Source organism: Bubalus bubalis, chromosome 21, assembly GCF_019923935.1.
Source record: "Bubalus bubalis isolate 160015118507 breed Murrah chromosome 21, NDDB_SH_1, whole genome shotgun sequence".
In the NCBI taxonomy this organism is placed as follows: domain Eukaryota; kingdom Metazoa; phylum Chordata; class Mammalia; order Artiodactyla; family Bovidae; genus Bubalus; species Bubalus bubalis.
Genome location: NC_059177.1, coordinates 48812213 through 48835600, shown reverse-complemented (window position 1 = coordinate 48835600; position 23388 = coordinate 48812213). Strand labels below are relative to the sequence as shown.

Sequence of the window (23388 nt, the reverse complement as noted above, 5' to 3'; positions counted from 1 at the left end):
GCCTGTGCCTGAGAGCAGAGGAGAGTACGCTTCCTCCTCTGGGAGGGCGTGGCATCACTGAGCACACAGAGCGCTCCCTTCCAACCCTGGACCGAATTAGCCTTCCAAATTACAGGCTGCATGTCCTCCAAATTGGGGATTGGGTAGGAGAACAGAGGGCCAGCTCTCCTTCCTGCTTCCTGCTCAGAGGGCCCTCGGTTGGCCCATCCCTAAATAACAGGACCATGTTAGGAAAGAATTCTGGGTGCACACACCCTCCCATCCCAGGGTGCAGGAAGCCCCAGCCTCAGACCTACATCAAGGCTCAGGGCAAGGCTGTGTCCTTCTGGGGTTTGACAACAAGCTGAGAACCAGAACATCTAGTTAAGGCCAGTTTGTTATTCTGAGGGCACTTGGGGGATCAGACATTCATTCATCAAACACCTTCTGGACACTTTCCCTGTGCCAGGCCTTGTGCTGAGCTCTGAGACACTGAGTGGCAACGGAAGTGACAGACATGTGACCAGGAAGAACATGTCAGAATAAGCAGGCCTGTGGCAGGGGCTGTTCCCAAGTGGCCCTGGGAACCCTTGATGCGGTCATGGAGAACTTCCTGGAGGAATGGGTATATAAGCTGAGTCCCAAAGGATGCATATGTCTTTAGCCAGGGGAAAAGAGTTCCAGGAGGAAAGAACATCAAGTGCAAAGGCCAGGAGCACAGAGTGAGGGAGGGGTGTGAAGAAGTGGGTGGAGCCACTGGTTTGTTCAGATCCAGGGGCCTTGTCAGTCATGCTCAGGGATTGGATTTCATCAGAAGTACAAGGGGAGAGGAGGCCTGTGATCCCGGGAGTAGAAGAGGATTGTGTGTGTGTGTGTGTGTGTGTGTGTGCGCGCGCGCGCGCGCACGCACACACACAAGCGGGCAGAAGCAGAGCTGGACCCACAGCCCCACCCTGGGGGCTCCGGTATAGGTATAAAGGGGTGTGGGGGCAGAGGAGGGGGTCCTGGGACATCCCACATTGGCCTCCCTGCTCTTCCAGACAGCCCAGGGCCTTTGAAGCAGCAATCTGTTTTACCACAAGGAAAACATGGGAGCCTGATGGTATTTCTTTGTGTCCTGAAATTAAGGTGCCTTCCTGTGCTTTCACTAATTGGTTTGGAACTTTTCATGTTTTTGTTTTATGGATGTCGAGCATAAATGCAATCCTTGTGTGGTGCTGAGAGCAGAGAATGGAAGGAAAACACCTCCTGAGCTCGCCCACGCCTGTGTCACAGAGGAGGCAAGTGAGGTGGGGGGGGGGTGCCAAGGCCACACAGCCACAGTGGTGGTCCCCTGGGAGCAGGAGGGGTGGCTTTTGGGGCTCTTTGGAGAGAGGATGCTTGGTGAGGGGTTCTTTCAGCAGAGGGGAGAGAGGACCTGGGGGCTCCTCCAGCTTCTGGTCTTGCTTGAACACCTCCTGGAACAGAAAGCTCACTGCTTCCTGTCCACTTGTGCTGAACTGGCCCACTGTTACCTGGTGGGCAGTTCTCCCTGAGTGGGCTGTGCTGCTCCCTTCCAGTCCTGCCCAAAGTTCCCTGCATTTTGACCTCTACCCCACCCGGGACCTCTTGTCTCCACCTTGGCTATGAGAGGTGACGCTGGGGCCCCAGGTGGTCTTGGCAGGCAGGACCCTGGGCCTCTGCAGCCTGCCCAGGCTGGGCCTGATCTGGCCCCAGTGTGGTGCCTGCAGTCCTGAGCCTGATGCTGGGAGGGCTTCCGGGCTGGAGCTTCCCCGGCTGGCGGCCAGCGTGGGAGCGTGAGGAAAGGCACGGAGACCGCTTCCTGGATGTGTGACCTGCTGTCCTGCACGTCCTGCAGGGCCCGGCCCTGCTCGGCCGAGGACATGAGCCAGTGGGTAGAGTCAGGGCCTGGCGGGCAATTCCACGGGCCGTGCTGGGCAGACGGGTGGGGCGCTAGGTCGGTGCATGCCCTCACTCAGGAGGCTTCTGTTTACCCCCTGCCGTATGTCTGACCCTGTGATGGCTGCTGGGCCCTCAGAAATGAATTAGACAGCGACCGGCTTCTGCCTCTGAGAGTGGTCTGGAGTGTCCAGTGGTCTGGACAAGCGGGAGGAGATGACAGAGAGCAATAAAAAAACCTGCCTCCCTGGCCATAGCGAGATTGGCTCCAGACTTCGGGTTTGTGAAATCCTACCTTACCGACTTCCAGCAGCAGAAAGGGATCTCTCAAAGTCACGTCTGGCCTCCTGCTCGTTCTGCTTGACCTGCCGTGCCTCCCCTTTGCTGGCCCCCATACGGCCTGTGTACTCTGGTCCAGCCTCCCCGGGAACTCGGCTGCAGTGAGCACTCAGGGTTTAATGGCCTCTCTGGCCATCTGGCCTTTGCCCAGGTTGTTCTGTCTGGAAAACGTCCCCTTCCTTTTCACTTGCTGACGCCTACTCACTCTTCAGAGTTGGCTTCCCAGCTTCCTCTCTGGGTAGCTTTCCCAGCCTCCAGATCAAGACAGCCCCCTGGCGCCTGTCCCTGTAGCCCCCTACCCTGCTCCTCAGAGCACTCATGGACCCTGTAATTAATCGTGGGCTAGTCCCACTGACGGCGGCCCCCAGGACCCAGAGTGGCTGGGTTTCTCATGGCCACCACTGGATCCCACGGTCTCACCCCACATGAGCCCAGAGCATGTGCTTAGTCAATATATGTTGAATGATGAATAAATGTAAAAACCACAGTGTTTCCATTAATAGAAATTTAAGTTCGGGCACAGACGTCAGCTAGTAAGATTGAAATACATTCTCATACCCACAAGCTGAGGATGTTGCAAAGATTACCCTGGACCCTAAAAGGTAACCACCCCCACGCCTGGTCCCCAAAGTCATTGGCAGCAGCCAGTTCAGGGCGGCTCTGATGTGAACAGCAATAGCATGACCCTGGCTGTGTGTTGGGAGCTACCTCAGCACCAAATAAGTGCAGAAATTTTTTCAATGAAACATTATGTTTGGATGCCAGAACCTAGAGTATCAAAGATGTGTGTGGAGCCAAGATTCATTCATCAACAGACATTTCTTCAGAGCCAGCTACGTGCCAAGGGTTGGCTGAACACTGCAGATCTGGCCGTGGACAGACAGCCTGCCTTTGCTTGTATCGGCGTCAGGCTGAAGCCAGAGGAAACGCGGGATCAATGGACCCATGTTCGGCCGTGGACCAAAGGGAAGGGAAGACATGTCCTCCATGTGTGCTCTCTGAGCCCATCTCTGTCAGCAAAGGGGCGCAACCTGACCCTGTCCCGCAGGGCCCTGGAGACTCCAGTCGTTCTGCTGGGGGCCTGGGCCAGTCACCCCCGCCCCTCCCCAGGACCAGTGTTCAGGCAGCTGTTCTAGCTGGGAGGTGCCAGAGGACCCGGCAGACACGTCCCTGCTCATGTCTGCCCCCCTTCACGGCCTGTACATGGGATCCAGCCCCCAGCCAGTGTCTGCCGACGGTCACATTAGGGTCATGTGCAGATCAAAGCTGCCTGTCTCTGCTGCCAGGTCACGGCTGGGGTGTCCCGCTGCTACGTGCGTGATAGGTGGGGGGTATGCAGGGGCTGGGGGCCCTGGGAGAGGATGGTGAGTGCCCTGTGAGATCAGGGCCTTGCCTACTCGAACTCACCAAAACCTGGCCTTTCTCATGCTTCAGACCAGAGTCCCCCCAGAAAGACAGCTGGCAGCGAGACAGCCACCTCCCTGGGGCCGGGGCCCCCAACCCAACTGGCAGGACTTGGGTCAGTGGCCTGGGATCTCTCTCCGGCCACCATGCCGACGTGCCGAGGCCCAGGTCCTCACCGATGGGGCCCTGCCGGAGCCGGGAGGGCTCTGAAGGACACAGACAGCTCTTCCTCTGGCAGGACAGTGGGGCCATTTATCAGGGAGATAAGCAGTAGCCAGAGGGCAGAGCTGGAGGAAGAAGCTGTCTGGAGTAGATAATCTAGGGTCACTCAGAGGGCAGAGGGTGCGGAAGGGCTCTGTCCCCACCCCTCCCTCTGCCACCCAGACCCTGCCCCTGTGCCTGCTGGGCAGGCAGGCATCTGGATATCTTACCTCATGGGAAAACCTGATGCCCTCTGAGGGCAAGGAGCTGGGCTTCGTTGGGCATGGAGTGAAATGGGCATTTCCTGTTCACGTTCTGTGCCATGGCAGGGCCCCTGTAATTCTGTCTTGCCCCTTCACAGCTGGGGAAATCAAGGCCTGGAGGAGTGGACTTTGGGCTGGTCTCGTCAAGGGGAGCGAGCACGGGGTGCTGAGCCTGCCTTCAGCTTCCTGCACAGGGTGGGAGCGGAAATCCACGGGGTGCTGGGTCACTGGGCACTCGCGATGTCCCAGGAGCTGCCTGCATGGGCTCTGTCCTGTCCTCTACCTCGGGGGCCAGGCATTACCTTGTCCTCCTCTTCCAGAGGGAGGCAGTGCCCAGAGAGGAGAGGGCACCGGCCCAAAGGCAGAACCACTAGGAAGTGGCCCAGGGAAGGTTGGAATGCAGGGTTCTCAGAACTGTGTCCAGAGCACTGTCTGCCCAGAGGGGCTTTGGGTGCCTGGCAGAGACCAGAACAAACCCACTGGGTGGAGGAAAGCTCTGGGTCCCTCTGGCCAGCTAAAAGCTGGTATCCCCAAACTGTCAGAAACCCCCAGGCTGCTCTGCTTACCCTACCTCGGCGCTTGTGTGTGTTAGTTGCTCAGTCATGTGGAACTCTTTGCGACCCCATGGACTGCAGCCTGGCAGGCTCCTCTGTCCATGGGATTCTCCAGGCAAGAATACTGGAGTGGGTTGCCATCTCCTTCTCCAGGAGATCTTCCCGACCCAGGGATCGAACCTGGGTCTCCCACATTGCAGGTAGTGGCGCTCAGTGGGGCTCAATATACATTTCTGAACAAATTATTAAGTCTAAAACGAGCAAACTGATGAGCAGAAATAATGTCATTTCCCCTCTGTGAGTCCCTGGAGGTGGTCAGGCCTTCTCTTGGGCCTGGGAACACTGGTCTCGGCGTCTCCCTACCAGGGACACCTCTGCACACTGCTTACTAGCTCTTTGTGGTGGTTCCATCCTAAAAGACAGTATTGCCTTTGGGAGTGTAGAGAAGAACCCAATTCTTGGACTGTAGCGGGAGGAGGGGGAGGATGAAGGAGTGAGGAGACCCCTCTCCTGGGTTGTTGCTGGGACCAGGGGCTGGTCTGGGAGATGAACCTTGGATCTCCTCTCTCTGCCCTAATGTCCAGGGCAGTAAATTTGACCCAGAACCAGCCAGAGGCTTTTCTGGAAAGTATCTGCAGAATACTTTCTGCAAATGAAAGGTAGCTGGGGGAGAGAGGGGCAACCTGGGAGCCTTGGAATTCATCTGGCAGGCCTAGGGGCCCGGCGGTGCTTTAGAGAGCCTATTTTGCCCATGACCAGCTTTGGGGGTTCTGGGTACTCTTTAGCCTGGGCCATGCTGGGCCAGGAGAGGGGTCTGGATTGTGCAGAGAAGGGCTCCAGGGCCAGGGGGAGGAGCCAGTGGGCATGAACACTGGTGCAGGAAAGAGCCCCTGGGGGCTTTGTTGTGGAGGGACAGGTGGACAGACAGGCACAGCTGTGTCGGCCCCACCACCACAGCCCCCTGGGGGCCCCCACACCCAGAGGGGCCTGACCTGGGTTTGCTTGGGGCCGTTGGGACTCAGGTGTGGAAGGGTTTCTACCCTCGGACACTGGGTCACCTCACATCAACCCAGGGGGAGATGCACATAGACCTCCAGTCCTCAGGAGATAGGCACCTGGCTGCCTCCCCCAGAAAAACCCCATCCTAGGAAGTCCCCTCCTTGGTGGTTTGTGGGGGGTCACATTACCAGCAGCGGGACCCCACACTGAGCTGGCCTAGCCCCTGGGGGGACAGAACAGGCACATGACAATTTTAGCAACCCAAAAGAAACCCAAGAAACATGGCTCTTGCTGTGCCCCGGACAACGCTGAGCTTGGCCTTATGGGCAGTCTTCCACGGCCTTTTATTCTCCTGACCCTGTGAGGTGTGTGCACTGTTGATCCTTGTTTTCCAGGTGAGGAGCCAAGGCCCAGAGCCACATCCATGATCCTAGCGGCAGACATGCACGGCGCTCCCAGAGGGGCCTCAATGCACTCCCCAGGTATGTCCCTCTGCTCATGGGCGTCCTCCTAGCAAGAATCCTTAATGGGGAGGGGGGCACTGGGTGACCTGAAACACCCACAGTAGAGTTCATGTGCAGGACCCCAATGAGGTGGATGTGGAAGCTGGCATGGAAAGTGGATCAAGCCTGTGGTTGGGGGGAGGTTGTTTCTGCTGGTACAGATGGATCCCATTTGTGTAACACATGTGTCACAGATCTAAAACCTGGGGTGACGTGGGGGCAGATGAGGCACCCCAGTACATACATGTACACACAAGAGCCCAAGGACCACACCTCCCCTACCTTAGCATCGAGCACCCACACAGACCGGATCACAGCAACCTGCCAGGGCACTCTTGCCCTCTCTCTTTCTTTCTCTCTCCACCTGGGCCTCTCTGCTCACCTGGCTGGGGACAACGCCTGGAGGTGGGCTGGGCCTGGGTCTTGGGCACAGAGTCCCAGCTGGGGCTCCAGGCCTGGTCCAGACATAAGGCGGCTGGGAGTCTTGGCTTAGACCCTGCTCAGCATCCCGGACACCTCCCTCTCTTCCTCTCTGTCACTTGCTTCACGTTCCTCTCACGTCTTTGGGGTTCTGAGGGGTCCTGCCCTCAGTGGCAGCAGACACATTGGCGACACGTGCCCTTCCTCCTGCCCCGGAGACTCACGCTGCCTCTGGGTATCTGTCTGAGGTCAGGCCGACCCGTGGTGGTTACAGCCTCCCTCGAGCTGTACTCCCAGCCTGGTCTGGCTGCAGTTGAGCTGGATGGAATAAAGGAGCCACTGGCCTTCACGCCCCCGCCCATGCCTCCCTGCCGCAGCCCTGGGCCCAGGGGACTTGGGGGTGGATGAAGGCTTCTGAGACGGTGGCAGTGCCCAGAGTGGGTGTTGTGCCCGAGGATAGGGAGGGTGTGAGGATGGAGGGCTGAAATGAGGATGGGGTGAAGCGGGGACAGGGCTGAACACTAACAGGCAGGCCTCCCTGGGGCAGGTCTGATCTTCCTCTATGCCCTGAGCCCAGTGCCTGCCTGGTGTTCCCTGTGGGCCCAGGATACCGAGGGGCAGGAAGCTAGATAGCTTCTGGTGCAGACTTCCTGTGGTCTTGGGCCAGGCTATTTCCCCATCTGTCATCTGGGGCAAGGTGATGGCAAGGGGAGGGGAAGGCGCAGGCCTGGGCATGCCCACCAGGTACCAGGAAGACAACTACCAACCACTGTAGGGTATCCACACGGGCCTTTCTCGTCCGTGTCTGTGGCATGGAGTCACCCTGGCGCCAAGTACTCTTGCTGTCCATGTGGACACCCGCCTGAGGCCACACAGATATGGGATGCTGGTTTCAGGATTTGAACCTGTCGCCTCTCTCAGGCCGCCTGCTGTCTGTCTGAGCAGAGCAAGAAGCTGCCAGACACTGGCCCAGGATTGGGGCCACCTGAGCCCTGCACTGGCCAGAGGAGGCACCAGACATCCCCCCTGCATGTCCACCCAGTCCACCCTGCTCTGAACTGTTGCGTGCATCTCAGCTTGACGAGGCAGGACCTCACCCAGCCCCACAGAGAGCCCACTGCGAACGCGCCAGGAGCCCAGCCATTGCCCTCTCTCAGCGGCTGTCCCCAGAGCCTGAGCCTAATCCACTGCACGCTCTGCCCCTTGTTCTTCCCAGGTGGCGTTACCCCTCTGTCCCTCTCCTCTGACCGAAGCTGGTCACCTCACTTCCAGCCCTCGTCAGCTCTCCCTGAACCCCATCCTTCAGCGGGTCTAGACTTTGTTCCCATGCCCAGAATTCCACCTCCAGGCATACAGGGGCCTGGTGGGACTCCAGATGGTGGCCAGCCATGGGACCAAAGAGGACACCCCCCCAGTGACAGGAGCGGAAGGGCTGGAGGCAGGAAACCTCTTACCGGTAAGACTTACCTGCAAGTCTCTGCTTCGTGTCCCACAAGATGGGGGGTGGGGGGTGGAATCCCTTCCTGGGAGGCTGAAATGAGAGGACGTGTGTCTAGAACAGAGCCCGCACGGGGAGTTTCCTCTTCCTTCTCTGGGCTGGCCTCTGAGCTCCCGGGAGGCAAGTAAACCGCCCGGTGCAGCCCACGGCGCGGATGGATCCATGACCGAATCAACACGCCGTACTCGTTGCCCAGCAGCTTGTGTTTCTGGCTTTTGGACTCACACAGAGCACACAGGCCAGAAGTTCCACTTGCCTCCTGTTGGAAGGTTTGCAGGCCTCAGGGCCTGGTGGCGGGGGAGGGACAAACGGCCCCTGAGGGCCTGTGCAGCCCTGACCTTCCCACGGCCTAGACAGGTGTATCCAGGCGTCCCCCCGCTAATGCTGTGTTGAGGCTGGGGACTCTGAGGGGGACCCTATTTGGGTCCCCGGTGGGCTGTGTTGTCCACGTGCCCGCTAGCTTGTTCTAGAGAGGGCCTCAGCCTCATGCCTTCCTAGAGACCCTTGGAGTTTAGCAGAGAGTGGTAACCCAGCGTTGCGTAAAGAGCCCATCCCCGCCCAGCCCCGGTCAAGACTCCACGGGGAGGGCAGAGGCCTCGCACTGTTGCAGGAGAGGGAAGTATCACGTCCTGGGACCTGCAGGAGCCTTTAGAACAGACCACCGCTAAGTGAGGGTCCTTGCTTCTTTGCGGGAGAGAATTCAGGATGGAGCCAGAGAAAAGCGGAGGTAAGTTTATTTAGTGCAATGCACTTACTCCATAGTCAGAATGCTGACCCTCGGAAAGCGAGAGCAGCCCCGGGGGATGGGGGTCGTGGATGTTTATGGTCCAAGTAATTTCATGTGTTAACAAGTGGGAGGAATATTCTTGTTGTTTCGGGGAAGGGGGGATTTTTCCAGGAATTGGGCCACTGCCCACTTTTTGGCCTTTTACAACCATCTGGGAACTATCATGGCATAAGGGGGAGTCATTTTGAGTATTACCATGAAAGTATAATGAGCTGAAGGCCAATGACCAGGCCATTCCCGAAGACTGCTTGATTTCAGCTGGTTCCATTTGATCTTAATCGCATCCCAACCAACAGCTGCGCCCCTTCAATATCTAGTGGTTGTGTGCTGCTCTTTCCCTCCTATCGTTCCCCATCAGAGATTTTCTCCTATATTCTTTTTTTTTTTTTCAATTTCAAATTTGTTTTCATTTAAGGATAATTGCTTTGCAGAATTTACTTGGTTTCTACCAAACATCAACAGGAACCAACCATAGGTATACGTAAGTCCCCTCCATTTTGAACCTCCCTCCCTCCTGTGTTCTTAATATTTACTTATTTGCTTGGCTGCGCCAGATTTTAGCTGGGGGCATGTGGGATCTAGTTCCCTGACCAGGCATTGAACCCGGGCCCCCTGCCTTGGAAGCAGGGAGTCTTAGCCACTGGACCACCAGAGAAGTCTCTTACTCCCCTATTCTTATGGGAAGTAGAAGGACAATAATCTGTTTTCTGTAGCTATTTCAGGGTTGAGTAGGGGCATTGACCCTGTCTATCAGGTAGTAAAAATTTCTGGATGTCTGGTATAGGGGTCCCAAGGGCAGGATAGCTTCTTATTTTAAGTCAGAGGGTGGTATGGGCTGGAATCCTCTGCTAACCATCATTTTGATGTGGAACTGTTGTAACCTGGAAGACATAAACTTTCCCAGGAGGTTAAAGAGGCAGAATCCAAAGAGGAGTATGATCTTTACTTGGGGTCCACGTAAGGAACCAAGTAAGGCTAGGGAGGGTGCTCTTGATGGTGGACCACATGGCATTATGGTCTACTCCCTGGTTGTAGCGGTGTAACCATGATACTTGTTATAAGTCCTTTAAAAAATATTTATTTGGCTGCACTGGATCTTAGTTGTGGTACACAGGATCTTAGTTGCGACATGTGGGATCTAGTTCCCTGACCAAGGATGAAACCCAGGCCCCCTGCATTGGGAGCTTGAAGTCTTAGCCACTGGACCACCAGGAAAGGCTCTCATAAATCTTTGTGATGTCCATCTCAATCTGGCCTGAATTGTTGATATAGGTGCAGTAGGTTTCGTTTATGACCACACAGACGCCACCCTGCTTGGCCAGCAAGTGATCCAAGGCTAATCTATTGTCCACAACAATGTTGGCCAGTGAGTTGAAAGAAGTTGAAAGTCTACTTAGGGCATTGCCAGTGGACTGGGCTGGGTTGCCTAAAGTGTAGGTTAGGATTTCTAGGGTTACCTCATGGTAGGCACAGCCTCTCAGATCAGATCAGATCAGTCACTCAGTCGTGTCCGACTCTTTGCGACTCCATGAATCGCAGCACGCCAGGCCTCCCTGTCTATCACCAACTCCCAGAGTTCACTCAGGCTCACGTCCATTGAGTCAGTGATGCCATCCAGCCATCTCATCCTCTGTCGCCCTTCTCCTCCTGCCCTCAATCCCTCCCCGCATCAGAGTCTTTTCCAATGAGTCAACTCTTCACATGAGGTGGCCAAAGTACTGGAGTTTCAGCTTTAGCATCATTCCTTCCAAAGAAATCCCAGGGCTGATCTCCTTCAGAATGGACTGGTTGGATCTCCTTGCAGTCCAAAGGACTTTTAAGAGTCTTCTCCAACACCACAGTTCAAAAGCATCAATTCTTCCACGCTCAGCCTTCTTCACAGTCCAACTCTCACATCCATACATGACCACAGGAAAAACCATAGCTTTGACTAGACGAACCTTTGTGGGCAAAGTAATGTCTCTGCTTTTGAATATGCTATCTAGGTTGGTCATAACTTTCCTTCCAAGGAGTAAGCGTCTTTTAATTTCATGGCTGCAGTCACCATCTGCAGTGATTTTGGAGCCCAGAAAAATAAAGTCTGACACTGTTTCCACTGTTTCCCCATCTATTTCCCATGAAGTGATGGGACTGGATGCCATGATCTTCGTTTTCTGAATGTTGAGCTTTCAGCCAACTTTTTCACTCTCCACTTTCACTTTCACCAAGAGGCTTTTGAGTTCCTCTTCACTTTCTGCCATAAGGGTGGTGTCATCTGCATATCTGAGGTTATTGATATTTCTCCCAGGCAATCTTGATTCCAGCTTGTGTTTCTTGCAGTCCAGCGTTTCTCATGATGTACTCTGCATATAAGTTAAATAAACAGGGTGACAATATACAGCCTTGATGAACTCCTTTTCCTATTTGGAACCAGTCTGTTCCATGTCCGGTTCTAACTGTTGCTTCCTGACCTGCATACAAATTTCTCAAGAGGCAGATCAGGTGGTCTGGTATTCCCATCTCTTGAAGAATTTCCCACAGTTTATTGTGATCCACACAGACTCTCAAGCAGCTGCTAATCCACCTGCCGGTCCTGTTCCTGCCAGTGTTAATCCAATAACCCTCCTGGGATGATATTAAATATCATTCTGTATTGTGACTGTGAATAGAACCAAATGTCCTAATGTACAGGCTCCCCTGTGCCAACATTTTATGAGGATAAGCATGTACAGGGGCGGGATTACCCTGGAGTACCTTGTCTTTGGGCGCTTACTCGGGGGAGTGCTGCTGTCCAGACATATCCTGAAGGTGCGATCAGAGGTCTGAGAATAGGGACTTCCCTGGTAGTCGATGGTTAAGACGCTGCACTTGGAGCAGGAGGCGTAGGTTGATCCCTGATCGGGGAACTAAGATTCCACACGCTTGCATGCTCGATTGTGTCACATGCCGCATGCCAAGAAAAAAAAAATGGGGATAGAAGAATTTAGCCAGGAAGCAGCCATCTAGATCCATGGAAGGGAAAAGTTATGAACGCAGTGCAGAGACAAGGGCCCATTAGTATATTCCAGATAGTTACGTCTGGGAGTATTCCATGCCCTTGGCTTAGATGAGATGATGTAGTGAGAAGGTTTTAACCCACAGCTTCCATAGAGCCTGACACTTTCCAGCCCCAGGCTTAGTCCGTTCCATCCCTATCTTGTATGCACCTGGGGTCAGGGCTTCATTCTAAGCACAGAGAGTGGAGGCATTTGTGGGAATGCAGTTTGGGTCTGGCTTAAACGCTGTGCTAATGTTACCATCTGGTGCCCAGGGATTGTTCTTAAGAGGCTCACCATAGCGGGGAGAACCAGTAGCGGTATAGTGGCGCTGGAAGCATGCCTGCCTTTTGTTTGTGTGTATGTGATATATATTTTGTTGAAGTATAGTTGACTTACCATGTTTCAGGTGCACAGCAAGGTGATTCAATTATGCAAATACACATATATTTGAAATTCTTTTTCATCGTAGATTATTACAAGATGTTGACTGTAGTTCCCTATGAAAGTGAAAGTGAAGTTGCTCAGTCGTGTCCAACTCTTTGCCACCCCATGGACATGTAGGGGTCCATGTAGTTCCCTATGCTATACAGTAAATCTTTGTTGCTTGTTGCAGTCTTTATTAATTATAAATCTAGCCTTCTGTGCATACTAAGTCAAACAAGTGGAATCAAAATATCGTAATTTTTTTAGTTAGGCAAAAATTGATAAGTTTTCTGAAATATATGTATTATACATATTTATATGTACAAAAGCTTTTCTACTACACTTGATAAAGGCTTGAGAAAGAACGTAAAAAAAAAGATGGAGAAATTGGAAAACATAAACTAAATGAAATGGAAGCACTGAATATGAAGTAGAAAAGTGAAACAAGCTAGATAAAAGTAAGAGATCATCACATAGTCCAGTTGTTTTTAAACATGACTGCTCATTAGAAATACTTTTGGAGCTCTGGAGGAAAAAAGCGATACCTGGGCATTTTATTTTTTAAAAATATTTCAAGATAATTCTGATATGCATCTGGATTTTAATATCGGTGATTACAGGTTTTTCTGTTAGATCCCAGTTTTGGTGATATAGAGTTCTGTTATTTTTCTGTCCACCAATCATGATACAGTGGTATTAAGTAATAGTTGCACAGTCACAATAGAAGATATTTATCAGTTTTCACAATCAATAGCCAGACAAAAAATAAAAGATAATTGCAAGCTGTAATGAAATTTTATAAAATAATTACATGCAATTTGGGGGGGGGGGGGTCAAGCAGAATTATGTGGTAAGTGGAAGTGCATCCATGCACATGTTTTCATTCATCCAGCCAGTCTATGTCTTTTGGTTGGTGCATTTAATCTATTTACATTTAAGGTAATTATCAATACGTATGATCCTATTACTATTTTCTTAGTTGTTTTGGGTTTATTTTCTGTAAGTCTTTTCCTTCTCTTGTATTTCCTGCCTAGAGAAGATCCTTTAGCATTTTTGTTGTCAAGGTGGTTTGATGGTGCTGAATTCTCTTAACTTTGCTTGTCTGGAAAGCTTTTGATTTCTCCATCAAATCTGAAGGAGAGTCTTTCTGGGTAGAGTAGTCTTGGTTGTAGGTTCTTCCCTTTCATCACTTTAAATATATCAAGCCATTCCTTTCTGGCTTGCAGAGTTTCTGTTGAGAAATCAGCTGATAGCCTGATGGGAGTTCCCTTGTACGTTGTCATTTTTCCCTTGTTGCTTTTAATATTTTATCTCTGTTTTTAATTTTTGTCAGTTTGAGTACTATGTGTCTCAGCGTGTTCCTCCTTGGGTTTATCCTTCCTGGGACTCGGTGCTTCCTGGACTTGCTTGATTATTTTCTTTCCCATGTTAGGGAATTATTCAGATAGTGAAAGTGAAGTCGCTCAGTTGTGTCCGACTCTTTGTGACCCTGTGGACTGTAGCCCACCAGGCTCCTCCGTCCATGGGGTTTTCCAGGCAAGAATACTGGAGTGGGTTGCTATTTCCTTCTCCAGGGGATCTTCTCGACCCAGGTATCGAACCCAGGTTTCCCACATTGCAGGCAGACTCTTTAACCTCTGAGCCACCAGGGAAGCCCAGAGATAATTCAGATATTATCTCTTCAAATATTTTCTCAGGTCCTTTCTCTCTCTCTTCTCCTTCTGGGACCCCTATAATGCAAATGTTAGTGTATTTAATGTTGTCTCATAGGTCTCTTAGGCTGTCTTCATTTCTTTTCATTCTTTTTTCTATTTTCTGTTCTGTGGCAGTGATTTCCACCTTTCTGTCCTCCAGGTCGTTTATCCATTCTTCTGCTTCAGTTATTTTGCTGTTGATTCCTTCTAGTGTATTATTTATCTCTGTCTGTTTGTTCTTTAGTCCTTGTAGGTCTTTGGTAAACCTTTCTTGCATCTTCTCAATCTTTGTCTCCATTCTTTTCCCGAGATCATGGATCATCTTCACTATCATTATTCTGAATTCTTTTTCTGGGATGTTGCCTATCTCCACTTCATTTAGTTGTTTTTCTTGAATTTTGTCTTGTCCCTTCATCTGGGACGTACCTTTCTGCTTTTTCATCATGATTAACTTTCTGTAATGCAGATTTTGTTTTAGCTGCTATGAGACTGTGCTTCTTCTTGCATCTTCTGTTTGCCCTCTGATGAATAAGGCTAATAGGCTTGTGTAAGCTTCTTGATGGGAGGGACTGGTGATGGGAAAGACTGGGTCTTGCTGTGGTGGGCAGGGCCTTGCTCAGTAAAGCTTTAATCCATTTATCTGCTGATAAATGGGGTGGGGTTGCACTCCCTCCCTGGTAGTTGTTTGCCCTGAGGCAACCCAGCCCTGGGATCTGTGGCTCTATGGTAGGGTTAATGGTGAGCTCAAGAGGGTTTATGCCAAGGGGGACCTTCCAGTGCCCCCCGTACCCTGTGGTGAGCCCCTGCCGACCCAGAGGAGGCCCTCCAACACTAGCAGGTAGTTTTGGTTCAGTCTTCTGTGGGGTCACTGCTCCTCTCCTCTGGTCTTGGTGTGTGCAAAATTTTGTTTGTACCCTCCAAGACTGGAGTCTGTTTCCCCCAGTCCTCTGGAAGTCCTATAATCAAATCCTGCTGATCCTCAAGGGCAGATTACCTGGGGATTCCCAGTCCCTTTGTCAGATCCCCAGGCTAGGATGCCTGATGTGGGGTTCAGAACCTTCACAACAGTGTGAGAACTTCTTTGGTATTATTGTTTTCCAGTCAGTGGGTCACCTACCTGGTGAATATGGGATTTAATTTTATCGTGATTGCACCCCTCCTACCATCTTGCGGTGGCTTCTTTGTCTTTGAATGTGGGGTATCTTTTTTTGGTGGGTTCCAGTGTCTTCCTGTCAATTGCAACAGCTAGTTGCAATTTTGGTCCTCTCACAGGAGATGAGCGCATGTCCTTCTATTCCACCAGCTTGAACTGGAAGATGACTACTTTTCTGGGTAACAAAAGTAGCCATGATTGGGACTTCCCTGGAGGTCCAGTGGTTAAGACTGTGTGCTTCCAATGCAAGGGGAATGGGTTCGATCCCTGGTCAGGAAACTAAGATCCCTACGTATAGTGCCACCAAAAAAAAAAAAAAAAAGTAGCCATGATTAACAGAAAAGTTATGTCACTTTTTAAAAAAGAGTTAAACATGAGCAAGGTATTGGGCCTGATAGAGATATTGTCTGTTACACTTGTATTGGTTGGGGTTGGTGGGGAGATGGTTTCCATGTGTTGGAAACTCATGGGACTGGTAAAACTCCTGTTGTATGTACCTTTTGTACCTGTAATGACGGCTGTAAGCCAGGGTTTTTATGGTAGGCCCAACAATTAACTACATTTTCTTCCCTGGCGACTATTTTATATTTGTTTATTAAAGCATGATTTTCTCATTCCTCTTGAACCATGACCATCATCAGAAGTCCTACCAGGAATATTATGGCTTTTGGCATCATATTACTCTATTTTTTTATTTCAGACCTAGCAGAGGTAAAGATGTTTACTGGGGGAGTGGCTCCTGAAAAGTGGCAGAATAAGAGCATGATAGTCAAGAAACACAAGGATGACTAGGCCAACCCACCACAGCCACAAGAAGTCACTTACCTGTTCTCTTGAACAGGTGTCTGAAGTCTTCCATGGACTCGAAGGAGTAGGTCTCTTCTGGTTCCTGTTGGGACTTATAAGATACAGGTTTTGTTCTAGACAGATGAACCCAAGTAGTAATTCCCCATAGGTTGACAGCAGATGTGGTACTTTGGAACGCTTGATATGGTCCCTTCCATTTTGTTGTATCTGGTCCTCGGGGACCCTTCCTTCCAGGTTTTTAGTAGGACAGAGTGCCCTGACTGGATGGAGACCTCAACCTTACCCTTTTTTTTTTTTTTTTTTTTTTTACTTTAAAGACTTTTTAAAAAATTTATTTATTTTTAATCGAGGGATAATTGCTTTACAATATTGTGTTGATTTCTGCCATATATCAACATGAACCAGCAATGGATATACTACGTCCCCTCCCTCTTGAACCTCCCTTTGACCTCTCACCTCTTCCTACCCCTGTAGGTTGTTACAGTCCCAGTTTGAGTTCCCTGAGTCATACAGAAAATTCCCATTGGCCATCTGTTTTATATGCAGTAGTGTATATGCTGACCTTTCTCTGCGGGGTGGGCAGTACTTTGTTTCCATATTCTTGGAGGGCGCTTTGAACTTAGCTCAAGATGAATTTGTGGCTTTCCTCATCAAATGAGATCTGAACTCACAAAGGCCTTCCCATAGGTCATTTCAAATGGGCTAAATTTTAAAATTCCCTTTAGGGCCATCTTCGTCCATAGAAAGGCTACAGGCAGAAGGGAGACTCAGATTTCTGAAGTCACTTGGCATAGCTTAGCAAGTGTCTCCTTTTTTTTTCTTGGACGCCTTGTTTTTAGAACATGATTTGCTTTTTCTGCTTTGCCTAAGGATTGGGACCTCCAGGAAGAGTGGAGGTGGTCGTGAATGCCTAGAGCTGAGGAAGCCTGTTGGGTCACCTTGGCAGTGAAAGAAGGTCTGGTATCATTCTGTAAGCTTTGGGATCTCATAGCTCTCTCTGTAAGCAGAAACTCGGATCCATCTAGTCCCTTTTCAGTCCTAATGGGGAAAGCTTCTGTCCACCCTGTGAAGGTGTTCTATGAATGCCGATAGGTGTCTCCATCCCCTGCATGGGAGCATGTCCATGTGCCAGGCTTCCCCTGCATAGGCTCCCGATGTTGTATGGGCTGAGTGAGGGGAGAAAGTACGCGGTAGCTTCTTGGGGCATGGCGGCCACAAAGCTCGCGAGACCTGGTGACATTTTTTAACAGTTTGGGACAGTCCCTTGCCCAGGAACACCTAAGTAACCAGTTTGGATAGGGAATCTCACCCTAAACGGGAGGACTCATGGAAGTGCTTAATTATTTTCCATTCCTTGATGCAGGAATGAGAAGCTTTTTTCTTTTGTCAGCCACCCTGAGGGCTCTCTTTTCAGCCCCTTATGTTTAGTCAGCCCACTCGAGTTCTTTCGCTGTACAGGGTGGTGCTGTCAGGCCTGAGAATGGCAGCTGTGCCCGAATGCAGCCTTGGTGGCCTTGCTGGCCAGGGTGTCTCTCCTTGTTAGGAGGTGTGGCCCCTTTGGTGACCCTGCAAGCTCCTTTGAAAGCTGGAATGCTTCTAGGAGTTCTACAATTTCTGGTGGTGTTTTATAGGGACTCCTTTGTTAGGAATCTTCTTTCTTCCCACATGACAGTGTGCACATGTAGCAGTAGGAATCCTTACTTGGAATCAGTGCGTGTGTGTGTTTGTTTTGTTTGTTTATTTTTGGCTGTCCTGGGTCTTCACTGCCACGAGGGCCTTATTCGAGTTGTGGAGGTTGGGGGCTACTGTCTAGGTGTGGCGCACGGGCTTCTCATGCGGTAGACTCTGTTGCAGAGCATAGGCTCTAGGGTCCACAGGCTCGGTAGTTGTGGCTCACGGGCTTAGTTGCTCTGCAGCATGTGGGATCTTCCCTTATCATGGATTGAAACCGTGTCTCCTGCATTGGCAGGCAGATTCTTTACCACTGAGCCACCAGGGAAGCCTCCTCAGTGTTTATATTGACTCTATTTAAATTATTATTTAAAAAAAAAAAACTTGTTTTTGGCTGTGCTGGGTCTTCGCGGCTACTCCGGCTTTTGTCCAGTTATGGTGTACGGCCTCTCGCTGCTGTGGCTTCTCTGGCTGAGGGGGTATGCGGGCTCAGTCGTTGTGGCTCCCGAGCTGTAGAGCACAGGCTCAATATGTGGTCCACGGGCATAATTGGACTTCCCTGGTGGTCTAGTGGTTAAGAGTTTGCCTGCCAATGCAGGAGACGTGGGTTCGATCCCTGGCTCAGGAAGATCCATCAGAGGAGGAAATGGCAACCCACTCCAGTATTTTCACCTGGAAAATCCCATGGACAGAGGAGCCTGGTGAGCTACAGCCCATAGGGTCACAAAGAGCTGGACATGCCTGAGCACAGTACACACACAGGCTTAGTTGCTCCAAGGCATGTGGGATCTTCCAGGATCACGGAGCACACCTGTGTCTCCCGCATTGGCAGGTTGATTGAGCCATTGAGCCACCAGGGAAGCCTGTGTATTGACTGGTTTTTTTTTTTTTAATTTGTTTTCATTTATTATGGCTTCCCATATATTGACTTCAAAGTATTTGTTTTATCTTTGGCTGTGTTGGATCTTGGTGTGCACGGGCTTTCTCTGGTTGTGGCAGGTGGGGGCTGCTCTCACTGCAGTGGCGTCTCTTGTTGTGGAGCCTGGGCTCTAGAGCGTGCAGGCTTCAGTAGTTGTGGGGCACATTTAGTTCCCCTGTGGTGTGTGGGATCTTCCTGGGTCAGAGATGGAAGCTGTGTCCCTTGCATTGGCAGGTGGATCCTTAACCACTGGACCACCAGAGAAATCCTCTATTGATTCTTTTCTTTTATTAGAAAAATTATTTGGTTGCACTGAGTCTTTGTTGCTGCATGCAGGGTTTCTCTACTTTTGGTGAGCAGAGGGTACTCTCTGTTGCAGTGCATGGGCTTTTCACTGTGGTGTCTTCTTTTACTGTGGAGCACAGACTCGAGGTGCATGGGCTTCAGGAGTTGCAGTCCATGGTCTTAGTTGCTCTGCGGCATGTGGGGTCTTCCCAGACCAGGATGGAGTCCCTATCCCCTGCATTGGCAGGTAGATTCCTATCCACTGTACCACCGGGGAAATCCTCCTATATTGATTCTTAATCCTTTTCCTAGCTGGAGTGCTCTGGTCCAAGGGGATCAGCTTGGTCTTTTGGGTGGAAGTGTAAGAGGGTAGAACTCCAGGCTCACAGTTGTTCACAGACTGACTATGGACATAGCCAGATGGCCTTACCCCTTTGTGTATAAAGCTGCTTCTGTCAGTAAACCATTGTTTTTTTTTAAGTAACTAATTCATAAAATTATTATTACTTAATTTTTATTTTATACTGGAGCATAGTTGATTTTCAACATTGTGTTAGTTTCAGGTATACAGAGTAGTGATTCAGTTATATATATATACTTTTTCAAATTCTTTTTCCATTTAGGTTATTACAGACTATTGAGTAGAGTTCTCAGTGCTATACAGGAGGTCCTTGTTGGTTATCTTTTATTTTGTAATTTTAAATATAGTAGTGTGTATACGTCAATCCCAAATCCCAATTTATCCCTCCCCTGGGCCTTTCCCCTTTGGTAATCATAAGTTTATTTTCTCAATCTGTGAGTCTGTTTCTGTTTTATAAATCAGTTCATTTGTATCATTTCTTTTTAAAAGAGTCTGCATTAAGTGATGTCATATGCTATTTATCTTTATCTGTCTGACTGACTTCACTTAGTATGATAATCTCCAGGTCCATCCATGTTGCTTCAAATGGCATTATTTCCTTCAGGCTGAGTAATATTGCATTCTGTGTATATCTATCTATCTATCTCATATCTTTATCCATTCATCTATCCATGGGCATTTAGGTTTCTTCCATGTCCTGGCTGTTGTAAACAGCACTGCAGTGAATATTGGGATTCATGTATCCTTTTCAACCATGGTTTTCTCTGGATATACGCCTAGGAGTGGAATTGCTGGGTCATAGGGCAGCTCTATTTTTCATTTTTTAAGGCACCTCCATACTGTTCTCTATGGTGGCTTTACCGATTTATATTCCCATCAACAGTATAGGCAGGGTCCCTTTTATCCACACCCTCTCCAGTATTTATTGTTTGTAGACTTAAAAAAACAATTTTATCGTGTATTTTATTTTTGGCTGTGCTGGGTCTTAGTGCATGAATTTTTCTCTGGTTGAGGCAAGCGAGAGCTACTCGGTAGTCGCAGTGCTTGGGCTTCTCATCGCAGTGGCTGCTCTTGTTGCAGGGCACAAGCTGTAGGCGCTCGGGCTCCAGGAGCTGCAGCTCCTGGGCTCCACAGCACAGGCTCAGTAGTTGTGGTGTATGGCTTAGTTGCTCTGCAGCATGTGCAATCTTCCCTGGCCAGGGACAGAACCCGTGTCTCCTGCACTGACAGGCAGATTCTTTACCACTGAGCCACCAGGGAAGCCTGTTTGTAGACTTTTTGATGATGGCCATTCGCCTTGGTGTGAGGTGATAACTCATGGTAGTTTTGATTTGCCTTTCTCTAATAATTAGTGATTTTAAGAATCTTTTCATGGTCCTCTTGGCTCTCTGTATGTCTTCTTTGAAGAAATGTCTGATAGGTCTTCTGCCCATTTTTTACTTGGGTTGTCTAGGTTTTTATTTATTTATTTATTTTTGACTGCACCTCGTGGCGTGTGGAAGTTCCCTGACTAAGGATGGAAGTCACGCCTGCTGTGGTGGAAGCACAGAGTCTTAACCACTGGTCCACTAGGGAAACTCATTTTTTTGTTTGCTTTTTGATATTGAGTTATATGAGCTGTTCGTAAATTTGGGAGATTAATCTCTTGTTGGTTGCATCATGTGTAAATATTTTCTCCCATTCTGTGGGTTGTCTTTTCCTTTGGTTTATGGTTTCCTTTGGTCTGCATAGCTTTTGAGTTAATTGAGTCCCATTTGTTTATTTTTGTTTTTATTTCCATTACTCTAGGAGACCAATCAAAAGTTTGTTTCTGAGTTTATTTTTGTGTATAGTGTTAGAGAATGATCTAATTTCATTCTTTTGCATACAGCTGTCCAGTTTTCCCAGCACTATTTACTGAAGAGGTAGTTTTTTCTCAATTGTACAGTCTTGCCTCCTTTGTCATAGATTTATTGACCTTGGTGTGTAGGTTTATTTCTAGGATTTCTACCTTGTTCCATTGATTTATATTTCTGATTTTGTGCTGGTACCACACTATTGTGGTGACTATAGCTTTGTAGTATAGTCTGAAGGCAGGGAGCCTGATTCCTCCAGCTGTTTTTCCTTCTCAAGATTGCTTTGGCTATTTGTCTCTCAGCTATATAGAGGAGAAAGGGTTTTCTAAATTTTGGAGACCTAACGCAGAGGTAGTCCGTAATTTTTATTTTAGATCTAGGAATGCCTGTTGGCAGTTTTCATTGCAGTTGAGAAGTTTGTGGTCACTTCCTTTTAGGGTTTCATAGAGAGGCTTTGCCCAAATCTTGCAAAATCCTGCCATCCCCAGAAAGGCTCTCAGTTGCCCCTTCTCTGGGAGTCAGTGGGAGGGTGGGTGGTGTTGGAGGGTCACAGTGACTTCCTTTTGGTCTTCATCTGGTGGGTGAGCACATTTCCCCACGTACGTAATCTGTTGACTGGAAGTCTGGGCCTTGTGAGGAGAGACTCAGTATCCTCATTTCCCTGGGGTCATAAGAGCTCATATATTAAGAACTGGGTTATTAAATGCTGGGCCTCAATGGGCCTCGGGTCTCTAGGGATACTGTTTTTGTTCACGGGTTCCAGTGAAACCTGACCTGGAGGCACATTAGAGCTCTTCCGGGAACCTCAGTGTTCCAGAAAGAGGGGTTTACTTGAGAAACAGTATAGGGTAAGGGGAGACCTCCTCTAAGGGTGGCTGAGGCGGGCTTCATGGCCAAGAATAGTGATTTCTCCTGGTGGGTGCCTTCTCTGAGGGTGTCTCCAAATTGAACAATTGTCTGGAATTGAGTGAGCATCTCCCTTCTCAGCAAGGGGATGGGGCACTCAGACATGAGCAGGAACTGGTGTGCCAGGGTGAACTTTCCTAGTAAGCAGCTGAGGGGTTGTGTGAATCATTTGGCTTTGGGCTCCATTAATCCCTATTACTATACAGGATGGGGAGAACAAGGGTCCAGGGAAATCAGTCGTCACGGAGTAGGTGGATCTGTTAATAACAAAAAAAAAAACTACCCCAACCTGCCATGTCAAGGGTTACCCAAGGCTCCTCCCAGGTGTCCTTTGGGAGCCAGGGCAGGTCCTGGGCCCTCAGTCCTCTCAGCGTTGGTTTAGGAGCCCTGAGTCCCCTTCAGGACTGGGGGCAGTCCCACTTCCAGTGGCCCTCTAGTTTGCATATCAGGCAGAGTCCCTGTGGATTTTTCCCACAGACGGGGCATTTGTCCTTCCAGCAGCCCTCCTGGCTGCATTTGTTTATTATTATTATTTTTTAATTAATTATTTTTGGCTGCACTAGGTCTTCATTGCTTCGCAGCCTTTCTCTAGTTGCCACGAGTGGGGGCTGCTCTTCATTGCAACGTCTGGGTTCCTCATGTGGTGACTTTTCTTGTCGCAGAGCATGGCCTCTAGAGCGTGCAGGCTTGTGGACAAGGGCCTAGTTGCCCCACAGCACGTGGGATCTTCCTGGACCAGAGATTGAACCTGTGTCCCCTGCGCTGGCAGGTGGAATCTTAACCACTGGACCATCAGGGAAGTCCTCCTGGCTGCGTTTAAAACAGATCCATTCCCAGCTGGGCAGCGCTCTGATCCAGATTTTCTAGTCCTGCCCCCACCATGGGCTGTCACAGGGAGGTAACCCTGAGGAGAGGTGGAGGCCGGATTCTTCACTCTCTGGGCCACCAGAGAAGCCACAAGAATACTGGAGCTGCGTCCAAGTTTGGGCCTTTCCTTGTTGTTCCTGAATCCTGTTTTCCTCCTCAAGCCTCTCTCTCTCCCATTCCATAGTTTGTCTTTTCATTTTATTTATGGCTTCCTTTGCTATGCAAAAGCTTGTAAGTTTTATTATATCCCATTTGTTTATTTTTGTTTTTATTTCTATTGCCTTGAGAGACTGACCTAAGAAAACACTGGTATGATCTATGTCAGACAGTGTTTTGCCTATGCTCTCTAGGAGTTTTATGGTGTCATAACTTATGTTGAAGTCTTTAAGCTAATTTGAGTTTATTTTTGAGCATGGTATGAGGGTGCGGTCTAACGTCGCTGATTTACATGTGGCTGTCCAACTGTCCCAGCACCCTTGCTGAAGAGACTGCTTTTTTTTTTTTTCTATTGTATATTTTTGCCTCCTTTGTCAAAGGTGAATTGACCATAGATACATGGATTTATAAAGAATCTGCCTGCAATGTGGGGTACCTGGGTTTGATC

At 49.6% G+C, this 23388-nt stretch overlaps 2 long non-coding RNA genes across 2 annotated transcripts in view; one reads left to right on the top strand and one right to left on the bottom strand.

The window, feature by feature from the left end:
* Nucleotides 1–2737: 2737 nt before the first annotated feature.
* On the bottom strand, nucleotides 2738–8157 carry LOC123330938. Its single transcript, XR_006547231.2, has 3 exons — nucleotides 8029–8157; nucleotides 4053–4271; nucleotides 2738–3925 (listed from the first exon to the last, which is right to left on the bottom strand). It is a non-coding gene; the product is annotated as an uncharacterized LOC123330938 (long non-coding RNA).
* A 600-nt stretch (nucleotides 8158–8757) lies between these two features.
* Nucleotides 8758–23388, top strand: part of LOC123330939 — a 64152-nt gene continuing 49521 nt past the window's right edge. Inside the window, exon 1 of the long non-coding RNA XR_006547232.1 lies at nucleotides 8758–8786. This is a non-coding gene — a long non-coding RNA (uncharacterized LOC123330939). The remainder of the gene's footprint in view (nucleotides 8787–23388) is intronic.